Genomic DNA, 16,652 nt, shown 5'->3' on the forward strand with positions numbered 1-16,652 from the left:
TGAAGCCCTAAAACGGCCTCGGTCCAGTATACCTGAAGGAGCGTCTCCACCCCCATCATTCTGCCCGGACCGTGAGGTCCAGCGCCGAGGGCCTTCTGGTGGTTCCCTCATTGCGAGAAGCAAAGCTACAGGGAACCAGGCAGAGGGCCTTCTCGGTAGTGGCGCCCGCCCTGTGGAACGCCCTTCCAGCAGATGTCAAAGCGATAAACAACTACCTGACATTCAGAAGACATCTTAAGGCAGCCCTGTTCAGGGAGGTTTTTAACGTGTGATATTTTACTGTATTTTTGGTTTTTATGGAAGCCGCCCAGAGTGGCTGGGGAGGCCCAGCCAGATGGGAGGGTATAAATAATAAATTATTATTATTATATTATTATTTACTTCAGAGCTGGTACTTCTTTGCACTCAGATCCCAGGGGAGTTTTGGTGGGGATGGGACCAAACGGATCATATGTGTTGGGTGAAGACAATCCTCCCCCCTCTCTGATGCAAACAATACTCTGCAAATGCAGCTTGAAACATAGTGTGTGTGGGGAAAACGATCTCATTGTGTTTTAAGCTGCTAATGGGAACATAACCCTGGGGAAATGCCTAGGGCATTCCTTTCTGTTTAGTGTTTGTGTACACTGTGGTTGCACAAGTGTAATAAGAACCTACTGGCTAATGTTTGTACAGTGGTACCTCGAGTTAAGTACTTAATTTGTTCCAGAGGTCCGTTCTTAATCTGAAACTGTTCTTAACCTGAAGCACCACTTTAGCTAATGGGGCCTCCCGCTGCTGCTGCCATGCAATTTCTGTTCTCATCCTGAAGCAAAGTTCTTAACCCGAGATACTATTTCTGGGTTAGCGGAGTCTGTAACCTGAAGCGTATGTAACCTGAGGTATAATAATAATAATTTATTATTTATACCCTGCCCATCTGGCTGAGTTTCCCCAGCCGCTCTGGGCGGCTCCCAATCAAATGTTAAAAACAGTACAGCATTAAATATTAAAAACTTCCCTGAACAGGGCTGCCTTCAGATGTCTTTTAGAGATGGGATAGCTGCTTATTTCCTTCACATTTGAAGGGAGGGGGTTCCACAGGGTGGGCGCCACTACCGAGAAGGCCCTCTGTCTGGTTCCCTGTAACCTCACTTCTTGCAATGAGGGAACCGCCAGAAGGCCCTTGGCACTGGATCTCAGCGTCTGGGCTGAACGATGGGGGTGGAGACATTCCTTCAGATATACTGGACCGAGGCCGTTTAGGGCTTTAAAGGTCAGCACCAACACTGCTACCACTGTACATCATCAAGTGCATGTGATGCAGGGGCAGAGGAAGGGGGGTGCGGTAGGGGTGAACCACCCCAGATGTCATCACTTTTGGGGGGTGACATTCGGTGCACCGCCTGCCCGCAACTCCCAAGCTTACCCCAAGCCGTTGGGGGAAGGGGCAGAGTTATGCTGCCTTGCTGGCCTTTCCCCTTCATTTTGACAGGTTGGGGGAGGCTTGAGAGTCATGGGTGGACGGAGTGCCTTTGCCCCCGCACTTCTGGGCTGCTTCCTGGAGAGGGGGAGGCTCCTCCGAGCTGTCAAAAGGAAGAGGGAAGGGAGGAAGGCTGCTGGCAAAGCAACGCAGCTCCCCTCCCCCCAAGAAGCAGCCAGCCATGGGCGGCTCACTCCACCCCCCAGGCATCTCGCCCCCTGGGGTGCTCACCCTGCCCCCCTGGGACGCTCGGTCCCCCCATGGCCCTGGCATGTGTGCCGCTCCGGGTGCCAGAGCAGCTAGCTCCATCTCTGATGTGATGTACTTTGAGATTTTCATTTTCAAACATATTGAACCAGCTTGCACATAAACTTTGCTGTACAGGATTGCCTTCAGACGGCCTGGGAGTTAGATAACTCCAACATTTCTCTAATGAAAATAGGGACATCCTAAGGAAAAGCAGTACATTCCAGGATCAAATCAGAAACTGGGATGGCTTCTCTAAATCAGGGACGTCCCTGAAAATAGGGACACTTGGAGGGTCTGTGCAAAACAGAGTTTTGCAGGTGCTGCCAATCCACTGGTGGACCATGCTAACAAACTCCACTTTGAGCAGGAAGCCGCAACATGAAAGATGTCAGGTGGTTGTGGCTTAAGGGAAATTGCTTTGTGGGCCAGATTAGGACACCTGCCTGGCCTAATTAGGCCCATTGGCCCAAGAGATGACCCACCACGGCTCAGCTTTTGGTGGTGCACCAGCAGGGAGGAGAAAGGTTGCCACTGTTTTCTAACTGGGTGCACCAGCATTGTAGCTTATTCATACAAAGCCTTTGTTTGGCTTATTATGGTGTGCAAGCGAGGCTCTCCAAACTCTGCTATTGGTGCATCCTTTGAAAACTCATAAAACCGATCAAGACTGGAAAAGCCCAGCAGGAATACAAAACCCCCTTCCTCATATCTAACCTCCCACCATTTCATTTCACGAATATTCTCTTTTTCTTTCCTTACTGCAAATCTTTTGTGCTGTAGTCCTTCATTTCAGGACTGCACACCTGCCCTGTTGAAGAAGGACAAGGAGAAAGTGGTGAACAGGAAAACACACACACACACACACACACACACACACACACACACACACAGAGGCAGAGACAGCGACTATCCAAAAGGCTACTCTCCCCACTACAGCAAAACTATCTATTATTATTTATTGAATATCGCCCTATATCCAGGGGTCTCAGGGTGGCTCACAGAATAAAATCAAGATATAAAACCACAAAATACACAATAAAAAATCAAGATATAAAACCACAAAATACACAATAAAAATAAAAACAATAACCCAATAACCCCCCCCCCCAAGAAAACCACATTTTAAAAGGGTATAGGATGTCAATCCAGTCAACCAAAGGCCTGGTTAAAAAGGAACAAGGCTGATTGTCAAATAATTGATCCTTTAGAATTCTGGTGCTGGAGGAGATTCTTGAGAGTCCCATGGACTGCAAGAAGATCAAACCTATCCATTCTTAAGGAAATCTGCCCTGAGTGCTCACTGGAAGCACAGATCCTGGAGCTGAGGCTCCAAGACTTTGGCCACCTCATGAGAAGAGAAGACTCCCTGGAAAAGACCCTGATGTTGGGAAAGATGGAGCGCACAAGGAGAAGGGGACGACAGAGGACAAGATGGTTGGATAGTGTTCTCGAAGCTACAAACATGAGTTTGACCAAACTGTGGGAGGCAGAAGTGCCTGGCGTGCTCTGGTCCATGGGGTCACGAATAGTCGGACACGACTAAATGACTAAACAACAACAACAAAAGGTGTATAATGAAGGAGCCAAGTGAACTTCCCTGGGGAGAGCATTCCACAGACGGGGAGGCACTGCAGAGAAGACCCATTCTCATGTTGCTACCCTCCGCGCCTCTCAAGGAGGAGGCACATGAAGAAGGCCCTCAGAAGATGATCTCAGGGTCCGGGTAGGTTCATCTGTAAAGAGGAGGTCCTTGAGGTACTGCGGTCCTGAGCTTCCACTGCGAGGAGGCAGAATGTTGTGTTAGGTTTGGTCTGATGCAAAAAATTAAAAATCTAAACATGATGTCTATGGGTTGTCCTGCGTTTAAAAAAAACCAACAAGTATCCAAAACCTTCTGTGAAGGCTGAATCAATTTCACATTTTTTGCTGGAAGGAGGAACGGCCGTGAAATTGACAAAGCATCTGTGAAGCCTCCCTCAAACCCCCGCCTCTAAAAACTATTGTGAACGGCTCAGTTGCTGGCAAGGCAGTGATGCCGGGGACAGAGAGTCCCCTGGCAGGGATTGTCATTTTTAAACGAAGTACCGGACAGTGGAGACAGGGACCTCCAGCCACCTGCAGAGTGGTCACTTTTGCATATATCCTGTTTGGATGGAGTGCCTAAACTGTCTCTCTCCCCCCCTCCCTGTCCTGCTGCCGCCACCAAGCACTCGCCACATCCCCCAGCGCGGGCAGGAAGAGCAGGAAACAGATGGAGCCGGCTGCTTCCGGTAAACTAAGCAGGTGCTTCCTGCCACTGGGCCCAGCCAGAAGGAACAAGGCTGCCCACGCAGGCCCCCGGATTCTGCCGGGCTCTGTACGTGTGCACATGTGTGCACATTTGTGTGTGCATTTATGTGTGTGTGTGTACATGTATGCACATGTTGGTGTGGGTAAATGTGCACAGGAATAACCATACTCATTTGCAATTAGGAAATGCATCAGGAAGGTATGTTCACAGTTGTGTGAGAGAGTAGGTAATCCTTAACAGCCCCCAGCCCCTGACACTCTGTGGTGTCCCTGGAGCTGAGATTAGGATGTTTGAGCTGTGTTGGATGGTTGTGAGCAGACAGCATGAGGGATTCCAAGATGAGCAGGAATGGATGAAGATGTTATGTTGTGTTGTGTTGTTGTTTAGTCGTTTAGTCGTGTCTGACTCTTCGTGACCCCCTGGACCAGAGCACACCAGGCACTCCTGTCTTCCACTGCCTCCCGCAGTTTGGTCAAACTCATGCTGGTAGCTTCGAGAACACTGTCCCACCATCTCGTCCTCTGTCGTCCCCTTCTCCTTGTGCCCTCCATCTTTCCCAACATCAGGGTCTTTTCCGGGGAGTCTTCTTTTCTCATGAGGTGGCCAAAGTATTGGAGCTATGCTGTATATCCATAACTATTTGCTGCAGTGTGAATGCCTTTCTGTTAAGAGAGTTATCAGTGTAAATGGCATGTTACAGGTTTGCATAAGCAAAAAAAAAGTTCTCCCAAGGAACTTGCAGTATAAAAGCTTGAGAACCTAGGAAGCAGAGGAGATTCCTCTCTCTCTTTCTAAGAGACCGGCTTGCTTGATCTTGCAAAAGCAGACTGGGAATGAATCTCCTTATGCTGCATTGAGCCTCAGTTTCCAGCAGCCAGATCCACTCACACAAGTGCTGCGATCCCTTGCTTGAAACCCACACCCCTTGCTCAGTTGGTAGCAAACTGTGCAGGACTGTGTCTAGGAAGCTCTTTGCTTTAGCCTCAGGAGCAGAAACTCAGAGCGCCAGCTACTCCTGTCAGCCTGCAAGTGCAAAGATATTGCCATGTTAATTCCTGGCCAATTCACATGCCAGACCTGGTATATCTGTGCACCCCCTTCTGCACTTCTTTGTAGGAATCTGTATCACTAATATCCATAGTAGAGCCATGTGGGTGTATCCCTGGATGGTTAAGTCTAGTCAAAGGCGACTATGGGGTTGCAGCGCTCATCTCGCTTTCAGGCCAAGGGATCAGGCGGTTGTACAGACAGCTTTCCGGGTCATGTGGCCAGCATGATTAAACCACTTCTGGTGCAATGGGACACCATGACAGAAACCAGAGTGCATGGAAATGACTTTTACCTTCCCGCCACAGTGGTACCTATTTATCTACTTGCACTTTGACGTGCTTTTGAACTGCTAGGTTGGCAGGAGCTGGGACACAGCAATGGGAGCTCACCCCGTCATGCGGATTTGAACTACCGACCTTCTGATTGGCAAGCCCAAGAGGCTCAGTGGTTTAGACCACAGCGCCACGCCGTGCACAGTGGACTAAGGGTGTGTGTGCACTGAATGTGTGCATCAGAGAGTGTTGCTGCTAATAAAGCGAGTCAAATGAATGCTCCGGTGTGTGAAGTCATGGATAGGTTTGTACAGCTCAGAGTACTACTTGCGTTGTGTGAATGCAGAAGTGGCCCTGCCAAATCTCAGGGTGGCACAGCTAGCACAGGCAGTGGATTTCGGATTTCATTCGTGACAACACAACAGGGGAAGGAACTTCCACTCCCAGTCCAGTGGGAAGCTCTCAGGCCCATCTCCAATACACTGGAGAACCTCCCAATGGATCTCATCCACCCCAGTTCATTATTAGGGAGGGCTGCCATTTGGATTTCACCAGAGCTCCTAAAGGGGTTGGGTTGGAAAGGGTTTTGCCGCCTGCTCTGGTTCCCTGGCCTCTTGCAGACTGCAGGTCTAAAAGGGAAACTTGGTTTTGAGAGTTGGATGGGGCCCAGAGGATATATAAGAACATGGACATTTTCCCATGGGACTGTTATCCCCCATATAGGTAAAGGTAAAGGTACCTCTGACCATTAGGTCCAGTCGTGACCGACTCTGGGGTTGCAGCGCTCATCTCGCTTTATTGGCCAAGGGAGCCAGCGTACTGCTTCCGGGTCATGTGGCCAGCATGACTAAGCCGCTTCTGGCGAACCAGAGCAGCACATGGAAACACCGTTTACCTTCCCGCTGGAGCGGTACCTATTTATCTACTTGCACTTTGACGTGTTTTTGAACTGCTAGGTTGGCAGGACCAGGGACCGAGCAATGGGAGCTCACCCGTCGCGGGATTTGAACCGCCAACCTTCTGATCGGCAAGTCCTAGGCTCTGTGGTTTAACCCACAGCACCACCCGCATCCATCCCCCACATAACCATCTGAACATCCTCCACCCTTTAGCATTTGTCTTCCTAAAGGTTAGGACTACCCATACCCTATCTGCTCTGGGCGCTTCCTATTCTTTAGCAATAGGATTTGCAGCCGGCAGCCAGCACAACTGCTTGCCATTCCTGGATCAGCAAGGTCTGTCCACCCCTCCCCTCCCCAGCTAAGGGGCAGATCAGTCAAGGCTGGGCCTGCCTGGTTGCCAAAGGCCCTGGCAGCGTCCTTGCTCTAGGGGAGTCAATTCCAGGACAGTGCAGGAAGCAATGAGCGCGAAACAACTCTATTGCTCTGTGTGAAGTGGCCCAATGGCTCTGAGTAATATTTTCCTGAGCAGTGGCTCCAGGAGAAGCAGGAAGTGAACACATTTCCTGCCATTCAAGGCTGCCTCTCCCTCCCCGCAGGTCCAGCCATCGGCATTCCTCATTAACATCAACTCTCTTGAAATGCACCCAACGCTCGATTCATCTGAAGCCAGGTGTCCTCTTCAGACAGCCTGAGATGTCTGCCAGGGTTTCTGCTCTGAACATCAGCCGCCCGGAATCCTGCAACCAGAGCAGATCATGCGAAGTGACCAGATTTGCATGTATGTCCTCCTCTGCACAGTTTGCAGAATCATATTTCCTTCTCAAGGACCGTGTCTTCAAAGAAATGCAGGGAGCTAAGAGACGGCGTTCTAGCAAACCGTTTCCTGCATGTGAGAATGGAAGTAGTAACTCGTAATCTTGAAGCTGCGCAGGGTGTTTGGAACCGCAACAGGTTTGCCTAGTACTATCAGATTTAGCTCTGGTAGTTTTAAGAATTCTATTGTGACCCCAGAGTCCACTTAGACGTGCTACGTTCAACAATACGTGAGCACTAAAAAGTCGCACACGTGCTGGCTGGTTCCATTTGGCACTGCACAATGGGCAATCATACACACTGGGATATACTGGATTGGTCACAAACAGAGGGTCTCACTCACCAGGTGAACTGATTTGGTTGTCACATTGCATCTGCCCTGCTCAGAACTTAGCTAACATGTGTGGAATTTCAAATTCTTAATATTGGGCACACATGCAAACATTTCTTAACATTTTTCTCAATGTAGGAAGATACTTGGGACTCCTCTTGATGCCTTATTTATTCAGCTTCCATCCTGAGCTGGATCTACACTGACCTTAAAAAAAAAACGCTAAGAAAAAAAACGTTATATAGCCCTCAATGCAATTTTCCATCAACTGCTGTACAGCGCCCCCTGGGGTCACATTTTTATAACACATTTATAACGTTATAGCTCACTAGTATAGATTAGTCCCTGATTTGCTTGCACAAAGCTTATACAGATGTTAGATTATATCAAGTCATTACTGAACATTCGTTGTGATTTGTTTGCTAGGCAGCTATAGGGCAATGAGCATTCATCCTGCATTTATCCTGATTGGCTTGCAAGTTATTTATATGTTTTCCTGTTAATCATTTGTTCTTCCCATATTTCTCAATTCCCTATCACTTTCCCAAATGCAAAAAGTCTGTTTCTTATTTCATGTGGATTTGTTGTGCTCGGATGACAAAAGGCTTTAACGCACTTCAGTTGTTCTAACAACTGTTCCTGCATGTGGTTGAATAATATTGAATATGCTGACAGTATATTAATTCTAAGTAGGCTTGCTAAGATGTATAAGACTAAATCAGATAAGTGCTGGAGATGCAGTGAGGTCGAAGGTACGTTCTTTCATATGTGGTGGTCCTGTAAAAGGGTAAAAGAGTACTGGGAAATAATTTATAATGAATTTTTAAAAATGTTTAAAAGCACTCTCCCCCCCCAAAAAAACAAAAAAACAGAGTCCGTTTTGTTGGGGATAATTCAGATGGAAATTCCCAGGTGTTAAAAAAAGTTATTTATGTACATGCCACTACTGCGGCCCATGTTTTGTTAGCCCCAAAATGGAAAATGAGCAAGGTCCCAACCAAAGAAGAATGGCAGCTGAAAGTGATGGAATACGCACAGTTTGTGGATCTAACTTATAGAATAAGAGAACAAGAAGAACATTCATTTAAAGAAGTTTGGGAAATGTTTATTGAATATATGGGGGGAAATTGTGTACACTTGAAAACGTTGGCAGTGTTCAAAGGCACTCATTTTGACCCCACACGCAGTGGCAACCTATTTCAGAGCCTCTCGTAAAAGATCTGCTATCGGCTGACTCTATACTTATCTCCCTGACCATGCATAAGAAGGCAACTGATCAGATGGTATGGGACAGGACCAATTGAACTGTTCTCCACGAAGGGTATGGCAGTGGCAAGATTGTCCTTAGCAGAGTTCCTTTATTTTGAAAGCTGTGAAACAGGGATGGTGTCCTCCCTTCCCCATTTCACCCTGTTGTCCATTGTCAGAGGGTCTACGCCCTTAGGACACAAGAAGAGCCTGCTGATTCATGGGAGCTAGTCAGAAGCAAGGGACCGCCAAGGGGAGGGTGATGGAAGGGTGCAATTCTCCAAGGCAGGGATGCAGGAGAAATGCAGCGCTCAGCAGCACAGTTGAAGGGGAGTCTTTGCCAGGAAGTTTGGACAATGAGTCATCCTCTGCTGGAACATCAGAGAACAGGCACACACACATTGTTGGAGCTCTGTGGAAGGCAGCGCACACATAGCACAGAATGCATGTGCTTTTGTTGTAAAGTTGCTTTGAATTACTGTTTGAAAAATAAAAGACATAAAGAGGAGACTAATAAGTTACATAAATAAATATAAGACGGCACTCAGCTGAGTTTTACTTGGAAATCCGAGGAGCTAATTCAGTCATGATTCATTCATTTCAATGGGTCTACTCTTGAGTAAAACTTAGTTGAATACATCACTAAGTAATGGGGATCCATTCTGAGGGCATCTGTATGGATCCACATTCTCATATGCACATCCCCCCAGGCAGCTCTTTCCGCATACCGAGCACTGATAACTTATGGAAAACTTACTGTGTACTGCTATTCTTTGACTTTTGCACTCATCAGAATTTTGCGATGCCATTCTCCAACTGAACAATGGTTACAAAGTTGTGTATGTTAGGGGGAAGTGTGCCTACAAATGCATACATTCGTAAAAGTAGCAAAAAAAATGCAGGTTATTGGGGAAAATTGCTTGCAAAAATGTGTACATTGACTAATACAAAAATCTACTTGTTGGTAGAAATTCACACTAACATGCTGATAAATTTCCATCAGGAATTTAAAAATAAAAATTTATTGTGAATTGCTGCAAAAAGCAGGCAACTGAATTTAAGAACAACAATTTCTAATTCAGAAAAGGCATGGAGGTAGGCAATTTTTAGGATGGGCACCGATCATATCCTGTTTCTTGTATAATAATAATAGTAGTAGTAGTAGAACCCTGCCCATCTGGGCGGCTTCCAGCACATATAAAAGCATAATAAAATGTCCAACATTAAAAACTTCCCGATACAAGGCTGTCTTCAGATGTCTTCTAAAGGTTGTATAGTTTTTCATCTCTTTGACAGGGCGGGTGCCACTACCGAGAAGGCCCTCTGCCTGGTTCCCTGTAACTTCACTTCTTGTAGTGAGGGAACCGCCAGAAGGCCCTCGAAGGTGGATCTCAGTGTCTGGGCTGAATGATGGGGGGGGGGGTATAAGCAGCTTAGAACCAAGATTTTGCAACTAAGACCCCACCAGAGGAATATGCCGTGCCTCGCCTCGCCTCACTGACTAGCATGAGGAGTGCAGGGAACATTCTCTGGGTCACTTTGTGCTTGGGAGTGAAAAGATCTCCCTGACAGGGTGGGTCTGCTTGCCTGTGTGAGAGAGATGGGCAGGAGAGTACCAAAATGTATTTGTTTCGACTAATAATAATAATAATAATAATAATAATAATAATAATAATAATTTATTATTTGTACCCCGCCCATCTGGCTGGGTTTCCCCAGCCACTCTGGGCGGCTTCCACAAAGACCAAAAATACACTAAGATGTCATACATTAAGAACTTCCCTGAACAGGGCTGCCTTAAGATTTCTTCTGAATGTCAGGTAGTTGTTGTTCTCTTTGACATCTGATGGGAGGGCGTTCCACAGGGTGGGCGCCACTACCAAGAAGGCCCTCTGCCTGGTTCCCTGTAGCTTTGCTTCTTGCAGTGAGGGAACTGCCAGAAGGCCCTCGGCACTGGACCTCAGCGTCTGGGCAGAACAATGGGGGTGGAGACGTTTAGCGCTTTAAAGGTCAACACTTTGAATTGTGCTTGTAAACATACTGGGAGCTAATGTAGGTCTTTCAAGACTTGTGTTGAGAATCAGGATGAAGAGCATACTTTCAAGAAAATATAGAATAATAAAAAAATGAATGCTGCAATGCTGTACTGAACTGGGAGCAAGTCCCGTTGTAAAAAGATTGCCTGCTGCGTTCAGCTAGTCCTTCCACCAAACAAAAGGACCTCGGGTTTGGGCTATATTATACATTCACTGAATCACAGGGAACAGTCACCTCAAAGTTTTGAACTTCTGTGATTCCTCCATAGAGAGTGTTCCTAGAAATGTGCCCCCGAGTGGTGACATAACAATATGGCTGTCACCAAATCCAAAAAGGCCATCAAACGGCAGTGAAGAATTAGTGTGCGATTTTTCCGTGCTTCAGTTGTGCTTCTTCTGTACACTCTGCAAAACGGATCCCATGGCAAGAGGCACACGCCCAGATTTCAGAGACTGAAGCATATTTCAAGTGTGTGAAATTCAGTTCTGCCCCATGCGAATGTGTTGCTTATCCTGTCTTTTACTGCAGAAGTACGGCTGTGTTTTCTAATCTGTTGGCTGAAAGCTCTGTGGAAAAAAAGGACATCTAAGTTTTCTGAAGAGGAAGAAACCCTGTGCAAATTGTTAAGAACATAAGCCAAAGAGAGAGAGAGAAATACAGTGATTTCATAGTTAGTGTGATGAGTTTGCTGTGGAAAAAAGTAAGAATGTGAACTTGTGCACAGACTACAGGAAAGGTACAGGCATGTTTGCTTTTAATCTACAGTACTATATATTTGGGGGGAAAGTTTGCTTTTTCTCTGTAGCTGCCTCTTGAGATATTGTTGCCAGATTCGGCACAAGGGTTCCCAATGTGAGGGTCACGATCTTTCCCAATGTTTGGATGCTGACTGACATTTTGAATCAAGATGGAAAACGAAAATGTCATTTTAGTGTGATTTCACCTGTTTTTTGGCATAGGTTCAGCTGCCTCCCAAGAGATAATTGCTAAACTTGGCGTGAAGGTTGCTGAGGGTTTATTCCTCACTTTTTGGATGCCAGACATATTTTTAATGAAGATGTGGGACTGAATTATCACTTGGGTGTGACTTGGCCCCCCTTTTGGGCATAGGTTTGCTTGCCTGTTGAGATATGATCGCCAAACTCAGCGCAAGGGTTTCTGTGGTGTGCAGAATGGTCTATGTTGGTGTTTAGATGCTGGGCACCATTTTGATTCAAGATGGCGGAGCAAAATGCCATTTTGGCATGACTTTGCCCAGTTTTTTTGCATAGGTTCAGCCACCTCTTAAGATATCGTTGCCAAACTTGGCACGAGGGTTCCAAGATGGAGGTGGCAGTCTTTGCTGGCATTTGGATGCTGGGACCATTTTGAACCTAAACATTACAGTGGTACCTCGGGTTACTGATGCTTCAGGTTACAGACGCTTCAGGTTACAGACTCCACTAACCCAGAAATAGTACCTCAGGTTAAGAACTTTGCTTCAGGATGGGAACAAAAACCACGTGGCGGTGGCGCAGTGGCAGTGGGAGGCCCCATTAGCTGAAGTGGTGCTTCAGGTTAAGAACAATTTCAGGCTAAGAATGGACCTCCAGAATGAATTAAGTTCTTAACCTGAGGTACCACTGTACTTTACTTGGTTTTTGGCATGATGGATCCAAACTCACAAATTACACCGTTGATTTACGCCATGGATCCAAACTCACAAATTACAAAGAATTGATTTAAAAATCAATTATTTTTGGTTTCTGAAATTCCCAGACAGCAGCAGGTACTTCCCGCTAGTATTGATATAAGTATTAAAGCTCCCCCCCGCAATAAATAAATAAATAAATCCAGCCATCATGTGAGAGCAGGGATTGCATATCGCAATGTTGCATCCTAAACGCACTTACCTGGGATGGGAGTTAAGTGCCACTGAATGCAGTAGGAATTGTTTCTGAGAATACATGAGTACAATTGTAAGGAAGTAATTTTTATTTGTCTTTTGATCCTGGCACCTCTCTGATCTGAATTATTGTTGCACTGTTCCCATGATTGGAGTAGCACATTCTTATGCTTAAGTTTGGATGAGTTATTTGTGAGAGTTCCCTGGTATAAGAGCAATAAGCAAGAGGCTTCTCTGCCTGCCCTGCCCGTTCCAGCAACAGCCACAGAAAATATACTACTGGAAGATCATTGTGGCAAAATAGAAGATACCCGATTTAGGAGCATGGCGGGAGAGACCTTGCCCTCTTCTTTTAAAACATGGACAGGAAACCTAAGGCCCGGGGGCTGGATCTGGCTCAATCGCCTTCTAAATCCGGCCCGTGGATGGTCTGGGAATCAGCATGTTTTTACATGAGTAGAATGTGTCTTTTGATTTAAAATGCATCTCTGGGTTATTTGTGGGGCTTGCCCGGTGTTTTTACAAGAGTAGAATGTGTGCTTTTATTTAAAATACATCTCTGGGTTATTCTTTTCAATTACAAGTCCTTCAAATCCAGTCAAAAGAGCGTATTTTGTGTATGAATAGGGGAGGTCTGGGACAATGGTTTCAGGAATTATATTATTTGCCATTTCAAAAAAATGGCCCAGAGAGGCTAGAACAAGGCAATCAGCACACATTATTATCCGCACTCTCAAATTTCTGTTGTAGACCAGGAGTAGGCAATCTAAGACCCGGGGGCTGGATCCGGCCCAATCGCCTTCTCAATCCGGCCCGCAGACGGTCCAGGAATCAGCATGTTTTTACATGAGTAGAATGTGTCCTTTTATTTAAAATGCATCTTTGGGTTATTTGTAGGGCATAGCAATCCGTTCATCCCCCCCCCAAAAAAATAGTCCGCCCCCCCCCCCAAGGTCTGAGAGTTTGCTGACCCCTGCTTTGAAAACATAAAAAGGTAAGAAGTGCCATCAGCCAGATATTGGCAGGCAGGCTCATCATGTAGTCCTTGCCTTGTGACTCTCCATTCCACATGCTCCCATTTCTCATGGAATTGGAATCCAAGATTTCTAGGAAACATTCCTCCCAAATCGTCTTTGCACAGGAACCAGTCATCGGAAGGACTGGCAGCTCCGCTTGTGCTTACAGGTTGTGCACTCATATCCAAGTGGTGCAGTGCAACTTGTGTGTATTTCTCAACTGTTCTCAAAAGCTGCTAAGGTGATTGTATGTATGTGCGCTGACAGATTTGCTGCTGCTTTGTGTTGACTGCTGCTTCTGTTGTTTTACGGCTCTCGCCTCCTTCCCTTCATAAAAGGACACGGCAGGCTAGGAGGGTCTAAAGAGCACACGTCTCTGAGAACTTCCTTGCCCTCGCTCACAAACAATCAGTCCCCTGGTCATTCTTTTGATCTCCACAGCCTGGTTCTTCCAACGTCTGATGTGTGGCTAAACTGCAACTTACATTAAGCCTACAAGGAGAAAGCGCACATTTGCTTTTTCTAAAAATATTTTTTATTAATTGTTCATTAATAACATTCCAATTGACAACATATCAAATCTTGCCGCATCATAATACAAATAATAAAGCCAATTATACATTCCAAATTTAAAAAATAATAATTAGGGGGACATCTCACGGCTGATCCGGAGGATTTTATTATTATTATTGTTCCTACTTTTTCCCTCTAGTTTTTTCCAAATATCATAACTCCGATCTTAACCCATTGTCTTATCATCACAATCACTGGTATGTGACTTTCCATGGTGTTTAACTGCTTTTTCTTTGCTAATCAGCACCCAGGGAGATGGGGGCAGGGGGTTGGGGCTGGAGGAGAGGAAGGCAACACTTTGCCCCTACCACTTTGCCCCTAATTTAAATCATACCCGCTCACCTGCCTGCGTGGCTGCCATTTGTCTCAGCAGTAGCACTGCTGTTGGCACAGGGACAGCCTGCCTGGCACTAATCTGTCAAGCAATAGGGAAGGCAGAGTTATTCATGGGGGGGGGGGGGTTGCGGGTGCAGACAGACCCACCACCATCTGTGAGGCAGAGCGTCCACACTGCCCTCGCCCTGGGCAAAGGCCCTTAACACTTTTCAGAAATTTGGATGGCATATATTGACCTGAATGTGTGAATTGAGATAAGTGTAGTAGTACTAAGAGTAATAGTACAGTGGTACCTCTGGATGCGACTGGGATCCATTCCGGAGCCCCGTTCACATCCTGAGTGGAACATAACATGCGTCTGCGCGCCGTGTTTCGCTGCCTCCGCGCATGCGCGTGACGTAATTTTGAGCATCTGCGCATGCACGAGCGGCAAAACCCGGAAGTAACACATTCCATTACTTCCGGGTCGCCACGGAGTGTAACCTGAAAACGCTCAACCTGAAGCATATTTAACCTGAGGTATGACTGTAGTAGGGATGCGGGTGGCGCTGTGGTCTAAACCACAGAGCCTAGGACTTGCCAATCAGAAGGTCGGCGGTTCGAATCCCTGCGACAGGGTGAGCTCCCGTTGCTCAGTCCCTGCTCCTGCACACCTAGCAGTTCGAAAGCACGCCAAAGTGCAAGTAGATAAATAGGTATCGCTCCGGCGGGAAGGTAAACAGTGTTTCCGTGCGCTGCTCTGGTTCACCAGAAGTGGCTTAGTCATGCTGGCCACATGACCCGGAAGCTATATGCTGGCTCCCTCGGCCAATAAAGCGAGATGAGCGCCGCAACCCCAGAGTCGGCCATGACTGGACCTAACGGTCAGGGGTCCTTTATGACTGTAGTAATATATTATTTATACCCCGCCCATCTGACTGGGTTTCCCCAGCCACTATGGGCAGCTCCCAACAGAATATTAAAAACACGATAAAACATCAAACATTAAAAACTTCCCTAAACAGGGCTGCCTTGTTTATTGTATTGATGCTTATTGTATTGTCCATATAAGCTGACAGGTTTCTTCTGATTTTCTTCATGCTTCCCACCCCACTTTCCTTTCTCTGGTTTTCTTTTTCTTTTTAAAAATTTCCTAAATCAATTTAAAATAAAAATCATTTTTTTAAAAAAAATCTGATGAGGAATGCTGGGAAAGAAAGCATCTAACACCCTCTCCATTTTCCTGATTGAAATCCTTCCCTGTTGCCCTTTGCTTTGCTGGGGGGGGGGGCGTGAAGACAGGTACAACTGGTGTTTCACCACCACCAGTAAGGTCAAAAAGCAGCTGCAGATGAGGAGTGGATTTAGATCAAGGAATCAGGCCCAGAAGGCAAAGTATTCTGTGTGCCTCTGCCCCAGTGCGAATTATAGAGGGTCCTTCTATGGCTTGCTTTAAAATAAAAATAAAAAGCCACAAACAATGCAAAAAATGGTCTACAATCCCAACAAAGATCTTTTCCTGACCTGGAAGCATTTCTAGCCTTCCAGGTCAGAAGAAGGCAATGGGCTGCCCAAGGGCTGGAGCTCTTCAGACCTAGCAAGATAATATTGCCTCTTCTTCCTCTACTGCAATCTCAAGTATCTCATCATTCAAGGGAAGGTGCAGACCAGGAAACTCCGGGGTTTAAGCTCTAATTGATCCTGGCAAGCCTAAGTTTGCACTGTCGTTGAGTTATTCTTGCTGGGCCATAGCTCCATCTTGCTTTGGGATGGAGAGAAAAAATTGATTCAGTTTGCATTTTAACGTGAAACTACCTGATTTGTTCTTGCTGAAACAATATGCAAACTTGAGACGGGGACATCCTTTTTAAATTTGTGCATCTCTGAATTTTGCAATGCAGTTCTCAAATAACAATAGACACAGATGCATGCGCCTATATTAGAACTGTGGCGATATGGAAATTTGGTGAATTGAACTTAAAATTTGAGAAATGAGAAACCGAGAGAAGCCAAAATTGACCGAGATGCTCATCTAAACTTCTGACACTGGAATTAAATCAATGCCTAGTTCAGCTTGACTGTTGTGCAAAATTCACACTGGCAGCCTCCTAAGAGTCAGGTCTCACTTTTTCCTAAAACTGTCTCCCAATAAGGTGCCTACAACAGACAGTCACCCAGCCATATTCCATGCTATTCTCCACCACAATTG

At 46.2% G+C, this 16,652-nt stretch overlaps 1 protein-coding gene across 1 annotated transcript in view; it reads right to left on the reverse strand.

Annotated features, from left to right (window-relative positions):
- Positions 1–657: 657 nt before the first annotated feature.
- The window catches only part of LOC310834806 (tetratricopeptide repeat protein 39A-like), a 501,953-nt gene continuing 485,958 nt past the window's right edge, over positions 658–16,652 (reverse strand). Inside the window, exon 17 of the mRNA XM_083719180.1 lies at positions 658–724. The gene's annotated coding sequence lies outside the window, so the exon portion shown is untranslated. The remainder of the gene's footprint in view (positions 725–16,652) is intronic.

Source organism: Podarcis gaigeae (assembly GCF_964106915.1).
Source record: "Podarcis gaigeae genome assembly, chromosome: 17".
NCBI classification, from domain to species: domain Eukaryota; kingdom Metazoa; phylum Chordata; class Lepidosauria; order Squamata; family Lacertidae; genus Podarcis; species Podarcis gaigeae.